Source organism: Prionailurus viverrinus, chromosome E2 (assembly GCF_022837055.1).
Source record: "Prionailurus viverrinus isolate Anna chromosome E2, UM_Priviv_1.0, whole genome shotgun sequence".
NCBI classification, from domain to species: Eukaryota; Metazoa; Chordata; class Mammalia; order Carnivora; family Felidae; genus Prionailurus; species Prionailurus viverrinus.
In genome coordinates this window covers 12,730,302-12,744,624 of record NC_062575.1, presented here as the reverse complement: position 1 = coordinate 12,744,624, position 14,323 = coordinate 12,730,302, and positions in this window count along the sequence as shown.

The window sequence follows — 14,323 nt, the reverse complement described above, 5'->3', positions numbered from 1 at the left end:
AATCACAGAGGTTGTGTATTGCACTTTTCTAGAACCACAACCTCTTCCACTGGAGGCACTGGTTTACATTTAAGTCAAATCACCAAGCCCCACCAGGGTGAACTAATGGCACACTGTCTGACACCTCACATTTCTATTTCTTATGTGCACATAATTATTATTTTTTAAATATAATTTGTCAAGTTACCTAACATACAGGGTATACAGTGTGCTCTTGGCTTCAGGAGTAGATTCCTATGATTCATCACTTGCATACGACACCGGGTGCTCATCCCAACAAGTGCCTTCCTCAATGCCCATCACCCATTTTTGCCTCTCCCCTCCCCCACCCCCCATGAACCCTCAGTTCTCTGTATTTAAGAGTCTCTTATGATTTGCTTCCCTCTCTGTTTGAAACTACTTTTCCCCCATCCCTTCCCCCATGGTCTTCTGTTAAGTTTCTCAGATTCCACACATGAGTGAAAACATATATGCATGTAATTCTTAGGTCATTGATATTCACAAGCACACCATGCAATTGTTACTTGACTACAGATTTGTTGTAGCACCCTGTTTCATTTAACTTCTCTGATGCTCATTTTACTCCCTCATCTGCTCTCATTTCACATCAGCTGTAGCCTGGAGGGTCTCAGCCCTGAGTGGCGTGCCAGGTAAGAAGGAAGATCCACTTGTATGGATACCGTGGTCAAAGAAAACTTAGGTGGATAGGGGGAATGGAATCCAACCCTGCTCCCCTAATGAGGGTGACAAGGAGCCTGCATGGCCCAGACTCCACAGGAGGGGGAGGGGAGAGGAAGGGCACCTTCCTAGCATTTTCCTGATAGCCTTACTCCAGTCTGCAGTGGCTGAAGGGATTGTTCTGACCCTTTCCAGGGGCCACGTCAAACCCTGCTCCTGGTCCTGCTTGTTCCTTGCTGATCCCCCCCATCCCCCAGTCCTCCATGGTTTGGCTGCTGTTGCCTTTGCACAAGGACCTTATAGGATTTCCACTTATGCCCAGTGATTTTGGGGTGAGTTCATGGAAAAAGATTTTTTCTCTGGATTTTGTGCTGCCTTGAAACGGGGTCATTCTATGATTGGTATTTTAATAAATCATCTGTAAGGAGGGAAGCTTGAACAAGGCTGGTGCCATAATTGTGAAGGAGCAGCAGTCACTCACTGATGTTGGTCAGGAGAGAGAGCAGTGGCATTTTGTGGCCTAGACAATGTTGCGATTTATCTGTGTTTAGACAGAATCATAAAGTGATCTTGTTTGTGTCTTGATCCATCATGGCCACAGAGTGGATGTGTCTGATGTTCATAGTCTGTAAAAACATTTATGTTCTGCAGAAGGACACCAAGATATAACTGAAGGTACCAGGCCCAGTCCTGGCTATCAGGTGTGGCTTTACTCTTTCTCATACATTGCTTGGAGAGGTGGGGCAGGAGGTGAGCTGGAGAAATGCAGCCCAGCTGCTGGATCCATTGTGGTGTCTGCTCTCAAATAGGGGTCCGGGCTAGACAGAAGGAAAAGAAAAGCATTGTCAGAAAATAATGGAGCCATGAGGAGTCCGACTGGGGGAGGGGGAGAGCTTGGGCTGGTGGCAGTCTAGACCTCCTGCCAAGGGAAGGGCCAATACTCAGGCAGCCAGGGTGCCCTAGGGCGTTCCCTTGAGGACAACCTCCTTTCCATTCTCTCCAGATGTCTGACCCCTGTCTACCCTCCCCTCTCTCCAACTTACTTCCATCTATTGCCACCCCCTGCCATCCTCACATCAGCCATATCAGTCCCAGAAAATGCTTAAAGGACAGTCCCACAGGGCTTAGGGCTTCCCTCACTGCCAGATGCCATCTTGGAGAGGGTGAGGAAGTAGAAGAGGTGGTACAATGACCCCCATTTGAGCACCACGGTGCCTGTCCTACAGCACATCTAGAATGTTCCAAAGAGCTAATGGAACTGATACAAAACAGAAATTTCTATTATGGAAAGCATTTTGCATAAAACATTCACAGCACTGAAAAAGTACTTCAATTCAGAAAAAAAAAAATTTTAGCTGTTCCTCCGAAAATGTTTAAGCCATTCATGACTTAAGAGAATAAAATGGCGCTCTGTACAGTGGATCCAATATGTACATGTGGGCGTGTGTATGTGTGCACACATAGTCCTTGGATAAATGTTGGGTGCCAAGTTGACTACTGAGTCATTCTCACTGGGCACATTGAACCGACTCTCTTGGAGACAAATTTCCTCATGGGTTTAAAGTGCATCTTTATAAAAGAAGTCTTACCCATTTGGGGGGAATCTGAGGACTTTTTTTCTTCCTCCAAGAGGGCACACCTTTCTTTTTCCCAGATTGTATTCTCAAACTCTTTACTTAAGAAGAATGACGAGGAAAGATGTTGGCAATTACTGAATGTTAGCGTATGAGATGTCCTTTAACTGGTGAATGGATAAGTAAAATGTGGTGTATTTTATAATGCAATATTATTCAGACATGTAAGTTAATGAAATACACGCTATTAACATGGGTGAACCTTGCAAACATTATGCCGAGTCAAAGAAGCCAGACATGGAAGGCCACTATTGTTTGATTCCATTCATATCGAAATGTCTAGAATAGACAAATCCATAGACACAGAAAGTAGATTAGTAGTTTCTACTAACTATTAAGGGAGGAGGGAGAATGTCACTGAGTGCTGACTGATAGGGGGTTTCTCTTTAAAGATGATGAAGATTTTCTAAAATTAGCTAATGTTGATAGTTGCATAACTCTTCCAATATACTAACAACCAGCAGATTGCATACCGTAAAAGGATATGAGTTTTTCTGGTGAATGAATTATGTCTCAATAAAACTGTTATAAAAAAGAGAATTAGAGTTGCGGCAAGATGGCGGCTTAGGAGGACGCTGGGCTCACCGCACGTCCTGCTGATCACTTAGATTCCATCTACACCTGCCTAAATAACCCAGAAAACCGCCAGAGGATTAGCAGAACAGAGTCGCCGGAGCCAAACGCAGACGAGAGGCCCACGGAAGAGGGTAGGAAGGGCGGCGAGGCGGTGCGCGCTCCACGGACTGGCGGGAGGGAGCCGGGGCGGAGGGGCGGCTCGCCGGCCAAGCAGAGCCCCCGAGTCGGGCTTGCAAAAGCGGAGGGGCCGGGCGGACTGTGTTCCGACAGCAAGCGCGACTTAGCGTCTGGGAGGTCAGAAATTAACAGCTCTGCTCGGAAAGCGGGAAGGCTGGAGGACAAAGGGAGGGAGAGCTGCTGAGCCCCCTGACAACAGAGCTCAGTTTGGTGGGGAACAAAGGCGCTCGCCAGCGCCATTTCCCCCGCCCATCCCCCAGCCGAAATCCCAAAGGGAACCGGTTCCTGCCAGGGAACTTGCTCGCTCCGCGCAAACACCCAACTCTGCGCTTCGGCGGAGCCAAACCTCCGGCAGCGGATCTGACTCCCTCCGGCTGCCACAGGGCCCCTCCTGAAGTGGATCACCTAAGGAGAAGCGATCTAAGCCTGCCCCTCCTGCCCCCGAGCACCTTGCCTACCCACCCCAGCTAATACGCCAGATCCCCAGCATCACAAGCCTGGCAGGGTGCAAGTAGCCCAGACGAGCCACACCACCCCACAGTGAATCCCGCCCCTAGGAGAGGGGAAGAGAAGGCACACACCAGTCTGACTGTGGCCCCAGCGGTGGGCTGGGGGCAGACATCAGGTCTGACTGCGGCCCCGCCCACCAACTCCAGGTATACACCACAGCACAGGGGAAGTGCCCTGCAGGTCCTCACCACGCCAGGGACTATCCAAAATGACCAAGCGGAAGAACTCCCCTCAGAAGAATCTCCAGGAAATAACAACAGCTAATGAGCTGATCAAAAAGGATTTAAATAATATAACAGAAAGTGAATTTAGAATAATAGTCATAAAATTAATCGCTGGGCTTGAAAACAGTATACAGGACAGCAGAGAATCTCTTGCTACAGAGATCAAGGGACTAAGGAACAGTCACGAGGAGCTGAAAAACGCTTTAAACGAAATGCATAACAAAATGGAAACCACCACAGCTCGGCTTGAAGAGGCAGAGGAGAGAATAGGTGAACTAGAAGATAAAGTTATGGAAAAAGAGGAAGCTGAGAAAAAGAGAGATAAAAAAATCCAGGAGTATGAGGGGAAAATTAGAGAATTAAGTGATACACTAAAAAGAAATAATATACGCATAATTGGTATCCCAGAGGAGGAAGAGAGAGGGAAAGATGCTGAAGGGGTACTTGAAGAAATCATAGCTGAGAACTTCCCTGAACTGGGGAAGGAAAAAGGCATTGAAATCCAAGAGGCACAGAGAACTCCCTTCAGACGTAACTTGAATCGATCTTCTGCACGACATATCATAGTGAAACTGGCAAAATACAAGGATAAAGAGAAAATTCTGAAAGCAGCAAGGGGTAAACGTGCCCTCACATATAAAGGGAGACCTATAAGACTCGTGACTGATCTCTCTTTTGAAACTTGGCAGGCCAGAAAGAATTGGCAAGAGATTTTCAGGGCGCTAGACAGAAAAAATATGCAGCCGAGAATCCTTTATCCAGCAAGTCTGTCATTTAGAATAGAAGGAGAGATAAAGGTCTTCCCAAACAAACAAAAACTGAAGGAATTTGTCACCACTAAACCAGCCCTACAAGAGATCCTAAGGGGGACCCTGTGAGACAAAGTCCCAGAGACATCACTATAAGCATAAAACATACAGACATCACAATGACTCTAAATCCGTATCTTTCTATAATAACACTGAATGTAAATGGATTAAATGCGCCAACCAAAAGACATAGGGTATCAGAATGGATAAAAAAACAAGACCCATCTATTTGCTGTCTACAAGAGACTCATTTTAGACCTGAGGACACCTTTAGATTGAGAGTGAGGGGATGGAGAACTATTTATCATGCGACTGGAAGCCAAAAGAAAGCTGGAGTAGCCATACTTATATCAGACAAACTAGACTTTAAATTAAAGGCTGTAACAAGAGATGAAGAAGGACATTATATAATAGTTACAGGGTCTATCCATCAGGAAGAGCTAACAATTATCAATGTCTATGCACCGAATACCGGAGCCCCCAAATATATAAAACAATTACTCATAAACATAAGCAACCTTATTGATAAGAATGTGGTAATTGCAGGGGACTTTAATACACCACTTACAGAAATGGATAGATCAACTAGACACACGGTCAATAAAGAAACAAGGGCCCTGAATGAGACATTGGATGAGATGGACTTGACAGATATATTTAGAACTCTGCATCCCAAAGCAACAGAATATACTTTCTTCTCGAGTGCACATGGAACATTCTCCAAGATAGATCATATACTGGGTCACAAAACAGCCCTTCATAAGTTTACAAGAATTGAAATTATACCATGCTTACTTTCAGACCACAATGCCATGAAGCTTGAAATCAACCACAGGAAAAAGTCTGGAAAACCTCCAAAAGCATGGAGGTTAAAGAACACCCTACTAACGAATGAGTGGGTCAACCAGGCAATTAGAGAAGAAATTAAAAAATATATGGAAACAAACGAAAATGAAAATACAACAATCCAAACGCTTTGGGACGCAGCAAAGGCAGTCCTGAGAGGAAAATACATTGCAATCCAGGCCTATCTCAAGAAACAAGAAAAATCCCAAATACAAAATCTAACAGCACACCTAAAGGAACTAGAAGCAGAACAGCAAAGGCAGCCTAAGCCCAGCAGAAGAAGAGAAATAATAAAGATCAGAGCAGAAATAAACAATATAGAAACTAAAAAAACTGTAGAGCAGATCAACGAAACCAAGAGTTGGTTTTTTGAAAAAATAAACAAAATTGACAAACCTCTAGCCAGGCTTCTCAAAAAGAAAAGGGAGATGACCCAAATAGATAAAATCATGAATGAAAATGGAACTATTACAACCAATCCCTCAGAGATACAAACAATTATCAGGGAATACTATGAAAACTTATATGCCAACAAATTGGACAACCTGGAAGAAATGGACGAATTCCTGAACACCCACACGCTTCCAAAACTCAATCAGGAGGAAATAGAAAGCTTGAACAGACCCATAACCAGCGAAGAAATTGAATCGGTTATCAAAAATCTCCCAACAAATAAGAGTCCAGGACCAGATGGCTTCCCAGGGGAGTTCTACCAGACGTTTAAAGCAGAGATAATACCTATCCTTCTCAAGCTATTCCAAGAAATAGAAAGGGAAGGAAAACTTCCAGACTCATTCTATGAAGCCAGTATTACTTTGATTCCTAAACCAGACAGAGACCCAGTAAAAAAAGAGAACTACAGGCCAATATCCCTGATGAATATGGATGCAAAAATTCTCAATAAGATACTAGCAAATCGAATTCAACGGCATATAAAAAGAATTATTCACCATGATCAAGTGGGATTCATTCCTGGGATGCAGGGCTGGTTCAACATTCGCAAATCAATCAACGTGATACATCACATTAACAAAAAAAGAGAGAAGAACCATATGATCCTGTCAATCGATGCAGAAAAGGCCTTCGACAAAATCCAGCACCCTTTCTTAATAAAAACCCTTGAGAAAGTCGGGATAGAAGGAACATACTTAAAGATCATAAAAGCCATTTATGAAAAGCCCACAGCTAACATCATCCTCAACGGGGAAAAACTGAAAGCTTTTTCCCTGAGATCAGGAACACGACAAGGATGCCCACTCTCACCGCTGCTGTTTAACATAGTGCTGGAAGTTCTAGCATCAGCAATCAGACAACAAAAGGAAATCAAAGGCATCAAAATTGGCAAAGATGAAGTCAAGCTTTCGCTTTTTGCAGATGACATGATATTATACATGGAAAATCCGATAGACTCCACCAAAAGTCTGCTAGAACTGATACAGGAATTCAGCAAAGTTGCAGGCTACAAAATCAATGTACAGAAATCAGTTGCATTCTTATACACTAACAATGAAGCAACAGAAAGACAAATAAAGAAACTGATCCCATTCACAATTGCACCAAGAAGCATAAAATACCTAGGAATAAATCTAACCAAAGATGTAAAGGATCTGTATGCTGAAAACTATAGAAAGCTTCTGAAGGAAATTGAAGAAGATTTAAAGAAATGGAAAGACATTCCCTGCTCATGGATTGGAAAAATAAATATTGTCAAAATGTCAATACTACCCAAAGCTATCTACACATTCAATGCAATCCCAATCAAAATTGCACCAGCATTCTTCTCGAAACTAGAACAAGCAATCCTAAAATTCATATGGAACCACAAAAGGCCCCGAATAGCCAAAGGAATTTTGAAGAAGAAGACCAAAGCAGGAGGCATCACAATCCCAGACTTTAGCCTCTACTACAAAGCTGTCATCATCAAGACAGCATGGTATTGGCACCAAAACAGACACATAGACCAATGGAATAGAATAGAAACCCCAGAACTAGACCCACAAACGTATGGCCAACTCATCTTTGACAAAGCAGGAAAGAACATCCAATGGAAAAAAGACAGCCTCTTTAACAAATGGTGCTGGGAGAACTGGACAGCAACATGCAGAAGATTGAAACTAGACCACTTTCTCACACCATTCACAAAAATAAACTCAAAATGGATAAAGGACCTAAATGTGAGACAGGAAACCATCAAAACCTTAGAGGAGAAAGCAGGAAAAGACCTCTCTGACCTCAGCCGTAGCAATCTCTTACTCGACACATCCCCAAAGGCAAGGGAATTAAAAGCAAAAGTGAATTACTGGGACCTTATGAAGATAAAAAGCTTCTGCACAGCAAAGGAAACAACCAACAAAACTAAAAGGCAACCAACGGAATGGGAAAAGATATTTGCAAATGACATATCGGACAAAGGGCTAGTATCCAAAATCTATAAAGAGCTCACCAAACTCCACACCCGAAAAACAAATAACCCAGTGAAGAAATGGGCAGAAAAAATGAATAGACACTTCTCTAAAGAAGACATCCGGATGGCCAACAGACACATGAAAAGATGTTCAGCGTCGCTCCTTATCAGGGAAATACAAATCAAAACCACACTCAGGTATCACCTCACGCCAGTCAGAGTGGCCAAAATGAACAAATCAGGAGACTATAGATGCTGGAGAGGATGTGGAGAAACGGGAACCCTCTTGCACTGTTGGTGGAAATGCAAATTGGTGCAGCCGCTCTGGAAAGCAGTGTGGAGGTTCCTCAGAAAATTAAAAATAGACCTACCCTATGACCCAGCAATAGCACTGCTAGGAATTTATCCAAGGGATACAGGAGCACTGATGCATAGGGCCACTTGTACCCCAATGTTCATAGCAGCACTCTCAACAATAGCCAAATTATGGAAAGAGCCTAAATGTCCATCAACTGATGAATGGATAAAGAAATTGTGGTTTATATACACAATGGAATATTACATGGCAATGAGAAAAAATGAAATATGGCCTTTTGTAGCAACGTGGATGGAACTGGAGAGTGTGATGCTAAGTGAAATAAGCCATACAGAGAAAGACAGATACCACATGGTCTCACTCTTATGTGGATCCTGAGAAACTTAACAGGAACCCATGGGGGAGGGGAAGGAAAAAAAAAAAAAAAAAGAGGTTAGAAAGGGAGAGAGCCAAAGCATAAGAGACTGTTAAAAACTGAGAACAAACTGAGGGTTGATGGGGGGTGGGAGGGAGGAGAGGGTGGGTGATGGGTATTGAGGAGGGCACCTTTTGGGATGAGCACTGGGTGTTGTATGGAAACCAATTTGTCAATAAATTTCAGAAAAAAAAAAAAAAAAAAAAAAAAGAGAATTAACTTATAAAAAGACAGTGTAATGGAAAGGGTCATGAAATGTTTACCACCTGAGTAAGTGAATGTGCAGAGGAAACTTCAAAAACAATTCACATTGAAAAATTGCTTCAAATGAACATGTAAATGAAAGTCACACACTATTGTGAAACTTAAGGTCTGTGCTATTAATGCTTGTCAACATATTGTATTGATAGACCACACGTTTTAGATTAAAATTGTCTGATTCACTGTAATTGAATAATTATGTAACATATCTTTGACCAGAAAAAAGGTATTTTAAAGTATGCATTTAATTGTGTGGATGAACTTCAACAAATTTTCAAATGAAGAAATTAACAAATATTGGAAATTTCAAAAGCATGGCATGAATAATAAGATCTGATTATGTTGAAAATGAAAGAACATTAAAAAGTAGCGCAAAAGCATCCATTCATCTCCAATGATTCACTTTCTTTCTTCAGTCAAACAGAGAAAATAACATCAGTATAAGGAATGTTACTTTATTTGCCAAGAGATATTGCATATGACTCTGTATAAGTATTAATGATAAACTTAGAAAAGTATTGCCCTAAAAAATTGTGAAAACATAATATTTTATCAATCACTAATATTGGTAATAATTATATTCAAAATTAAGTTTCTAGTAATATTTGAATACTTAATAACATAATTATTATATTGATAAAATATAGTTATTCTATTAATAATTATTTCATAACATTTCATAACAGTATCAATAATGAGCCCAGATGATATAAAATTGTTAACAAAGTTGGAATTTATAATACGTTTACTATTAGAACACTCAATTATAATTGATGTTTAGTATTTTTGTTAATTATCCTATGACTTAAATTGTAGTTATTAATGTATCATTAAAGTTACCCTTTTATTTTAGATGCTTTCACATCATTCTGGTATTCTAAGATATTCATGCCATTTTTCTCTTGGCTCCCAGACTTGATAAAATTCATTGTTATCACTGAATCCTGCTGTTGTAAAATCTGAGGCTCCTTGCTGTCTGGGTGCTACAAGAAGAAATCAAAGTAAGTTTTAGTATCAGTCATATTTTATTTCCAGTATTCAATTTAAGAAGTTCAAAATAGGGGCACCCTGGGTGGCTCAGTTGGTTAAGCGTCCGACTTTGGCTTAGATCATGATCTCATGGTTCATGGATTTGAGCCCCAACCACTGACCATGTGGAGCCTACTTGGGATTCTCTCTCCCTCTCTCTCTACCCCTCCCTGACTCACTCTTTCTCTCTCTCTCAAAATAATGAACTTAAAGAAAAAGTTCAAAATAAAAAGTGAAATTCCCAAGAATGTAAATTTTATTAAATACGATGGAAATGGGTACATACAAAGTGTATTTCTTCTCATTCAATCCTAGGGTCCTTTTCAGAACTATTTCACATGCATATAGTCATAAGGAACCAGTGGTAGTTCTCTGTGAATACATTGGTTAAGCTGTCACCGCTGGGATCCTAATGACATGGAAGACAGTGTGAGACCCTGGGAACCTGACAAAGTAGCCAGAAATTTCATAATGTATTCAGATCTTAAGATTTCCTTAACACCAATTTTATGTCATAGCACATCTTCTTACCTCTAATCTTGGACTCATCATAGCACATACTTCATTTTTTATTGCTAATTATCTAGTGTAGCCCTTTCTTCATATTCCTCGTAACACATACTATACATGAATATGAATAAATATACATTAACTTCTATTTATAGAATAAATTATTTATAATATACTCATGTACTTATTATATGTTCTGATAATATTCTTCTGTTATTTTTATATTCTGTTATTTTGTCTAAGAAAAAGACCTGTTGATGGAGCGCCTGGGTGCCTCGGTCGGTTAAGTGTCTCTTAGTTTCGGCTCAAATCATGATCTCATGGTTGTGAGTTTGAGCCCCATATCAGGTTCTGTGGTGCATTGTGGAGCCTGCTTGGGATTCTCTGTCTCTTCCTCTCTCTCTGCTCCTCCCCATCACTCTCTCTCTCTCTCTCTCTCTCTCAAAATTAATGAACTTAAAAAAAAGACTAGTTGCCTTTCTGAAACCTGCAATGTCCCAAATAGTCTATCAATTCTGTAAATTAGGTATGCTAACTGAAGAAATATAAATGAATAGTCTAACCAAATAATCAGACCTCAATTCTAGAATCTTTCTTCTGTTCTAATTTTGTTTTCCTTAATTATCTCTCAGTCCACTGAGGAAATACAAAGTGTTATTAAAGAAAATGCTCCTATCGGCTGAAACTCAGATTCCATTATTTTGTTTTAAGGCGCCTTGGTTAATGCAATTATTTAACAGAAAAAAAAGTTTTTTGTTTTTTAGCAAAATTATGTTTTTTAGGAAATTATGCTTTCAATTTATTATGGGATGTATATTCATTTGCTACATGCCTTTCCTTCCCAGATCCAATTCTAAAACATCCTTAGGTTGGATCCAGCATTATAATCAAAATTCGTAAACAAAATTCATAACATCAAGAGGAATAAAAACTCAAGTTCTAAAGATATAGATAATTGGAAACAAGATACCAAAGAGATTGGTGGACTTGGTGCCCAGTATGGTGTGCTGACAAACAGATCTTTGCTGAGAGGCGATTTGCCTGGACCCATGTTGGGCTTGCCTTGGACATCATTAGATCCCTCAGGTACATTTGATATCGAAGAACACTTCGAGTAAATCAATACTCAGTGATGTATCCAGGGGCCGCGTCTCATCTTGGGTCATGCTGGTGGTCAGAGCCTTAGGCCCAGCCTACGTGGACAGTCTGTTTAGGTTCAGGATGTATTGGGAAACCTCCAGGCAGAGGCGGTTCTAGAGCATTAACTGATGAAGCCCCAATATACTTGCTTTAGTTGGGGACAAATCTGCCAATCTCCAAAGTATTCATAATTCAATATGATCAAAGAAAACCCAAAGTCATATGATCAAGAAAAATGTCATGTAGCTAAAAGCTCACACTGCTTATTTGGCTGTGGAAGGAGGGTGCTTTCTCTGGGCTACTATTTCTCTCCAAATGACCACTGGGTAATTTGTCTTCAGAAGCTAACTAAGTAACAGCCACTTTGGAAATTTTTTAATAATAGTCTCATTCATCTGTGGCCAAGGGCAGAGATGTGCATCCTTTATGCCCATCCCATTCCCCAGACTGGGAAGTCGTCTGTATTTTGTTAAGTTGAGTAACAGAATACATTTACTCCTGGACCACCCACCTCATTAAGATCAGCCATTCTTGAGGACCTCAGGGTCATCAGGCCAGTGACTTGCTGTAGCCCAGCTCATGTGTAGATGGTTATTTCTGCCTGTGACTTGCTATGACCTCTGCACCAGCAATACTCCAAGGGTCGAAGGGCAGCTGCATACCCACAGCCTTGTGTAAGTGTCCTAGCAGCCCTGCGGTAGTGAGAGGAAAATGATCCCGGAAGAAGTAGGGCTTCCCAAGGTCCAGTTGTGGTGGGCTGGTCCTCAACAGGGGCCAGTGCCTCTTGGGTCATGTGCTCTTGTTCTGTCCTGGTGGAAGACAGAGCTCTAAACTATTTGTGCATGTCACCTCCACCTGTCACCAGGTTGGCCAGGCCGGGGCTGAGGATGAAGGTGACAATCTGGGAGCAGGGGAGGGTCGACAGCTCTGCTGAGGTCCCTTCCATTCCCAAGATAGGCCTTGAGATGGGGAGGGAGAAGGACATTAGAACAGAGAAGGGAATTAGGGGTCCTGAAAAGTGTTTTCACCATCATACTTTGGCCTTGGGCTAGCCCTGGTAGAAGAACACTGGGTTGAAGTGTTAGCCTTAGGAGGGTGAAGCACCCTGTGGCCACTGGTTAAATCCGAGTACAGATTCCCTCTTAGGCACCCCAGGGACTCCACTTTACCAAATTCTCAGTCACTGAAGTGTGCACCCTGAGAGACCGGTTCTGAGCAATGATAGTCAAGGCCAGTGGGGTCAGCAGGATGGAGTAGGATGCTATAAGGAGAAAAAATGTGAAATTGGATGGCCTCTGAAGGAAAGCTCCCTGTCTGTGTTGGTAAATCTTCGTGTAGAGTTGGATTTTGAGGCTGGAGGCTGAAGGCATCTGAATCCACAGGCAGGTCTCCTCAGAGCTGTTAATACAGTTAAATCCATGATGGATACTGAAGGAAGTGATGCTGGGCCTACGGAAGTTTCACAGACCACTTTCTTTCAAAAATTACTTATCAGTTAGCTATATCAGTCTTTATAAGTAGCATCAACTCAAGATAAACTCTCGTTATGGGATCTTAAGAAACAGCCATCTCTGAAATACTGTCCTTACACAGCCTAGGACAAAGAAACAAGGCACTCACCAAATTTACTTCCAAACGAAATCCATTTATGAAGCACTATCTTCAAAATAGTAATTCTTCTGAGCTTCAATTTTGAGCAAATATACAATTACTTAGCAACAGTAGTGAAAATAATTACAAGAAAGTCCAAACTGACATCAGAAGAGGGAAAAGGTATTCCTGTTGTCATTCTATAGTAATGACAAAAATGTAACTCATATTTTGTGTAATGAACATTTATTAAAAATTACCCTAAAATTATAATCTTGTTAGTTCTCCATTTGAGATATTGTACAATCACTTAAATCAAGAAAACAAAGAGAAAGAAATCGAAATTATTTCAGAAGAAGGACAAAATTCTTGCTGTGTTTCTGATTATTTCAGTGGAGTTGTTAACAAGAACAAAGAAACTGTCATTACAACACCTCCAAATAGAACAACCTGGAAACACTGAATTTCGAGAGTCACACTGAAAAAACCCTACAGTTCTAGAATATTATCTAAGGTCGCCAGTGGCCTGGAGTGAGCCAGAGACCTTGTCACACTCTGAACTTGAAGACAGACTCAGAGTCAAGTGCCAGTGATACCAGATGGTGACACGAATTAGTGACTTTGCCCTGCTGTCCTCAGGGCAGCTGGGGAGGGAATCACTCACTGAGATGTATGTTATTATTTCAGAGAAGCCCCGAAATGTTTCTTCTAATACTACCTAAGATACCTCCTTGTGTTTATTTTGATAGTGAGCTCTAAAATCTTTTGTCGGTGTGTAAGCAGTGTCCCCTTGGTGCCTAACTGGGATCCCACATGGTAGTGACTTCTTAAGCATTTCTTTCCCACTCTCACAGAGCTTGAAAAGCTCCCTCTAGCTGTGGTTTCCTTCACTCCAGGGGCAGTTCTTGTTGTCTGGCACTCAGAGTTTTCTGCTGAACCCCTCTCTGCTACCATGTCCCCATCAATGGTTGACTCTGTCCTTGAAAGCTGTCCCATGTGCTTCCAGCCTGCATGCACCTGGCTCCAGCCCATGCTTACTCACAGTCGCCGTGTTTCCTTCTTCTGAGTGAACGATGCTTACCATTTTCCTCCAGGAAACATCCTCATACTGCCAACACTTTGAACCCATCTACAAGGCAAGCACAGTTTAAACACAGGCAGACAGTTTTTCAGAGAGGGGAAGTGAATGGGATTTGGGGGTAAA